We start from the raw sequence: 560 nt of genomic DNA, 5'->3' as shown, positions 1-560 counted from the left end.
GCTGCTGCAGTTGACTCTAGAGTGGTTTTAGAACTAGTACTACTCCAACACGAATATGTCCGAGATATATCACATGGGTTGAAATGTAACTCGCACACTCGTGATGTTGATAATATATCTTTACCATTAACTTCAGTTAGAATGTTGATCAATTCTTTGCGAATATTTGGATTTTTTGGTGAAGTAAATAATGACATTTTTTTATTTTTTTCATTATGTGAAACACAATTTATTACACAACACCTCACCATAATTGTGTGTATTTTAAGATAAACAAATTAAATTAAAATTATAAAACTATTCAGCATGAATCTTTCTTAAAAGAGTTGAACATCAGGTCACCAAAGTCAAGATCAAACAGACACAATTATTATGAATTATAATTATAGGTATAAATGTATAATAATATATTTTACGAAGCATGAAAAAGGAGGTAAATTAAGCTCCTGTTAATGTTGATTAGCATACGATTTATTAATTTCTCGTTTTGAATACCTAGATAGCGCAAGTGTTGACAAGAACTCGAAGCCCCCGTACCCCGCTTATTGTATACATTAAAA

This window comes from Acyrthosiphon pisum, chromosome A2 (assembly GCF_005508785.2).
Source record: "Acyrthosiphon pisum isolate AL4f chromosome A2, pea_aphid_22Mar2018_4r6ur, whole genome shotgun sequence".
NCBI lineage: Eukaryota > Metazoa > Arthropoda > Insecta > Hemiptera > Aphididae > Acyrthosiphon > Acyrthosiphon pisum.
Note: the sequence above shows the minus strand (reverse complement) of the source record.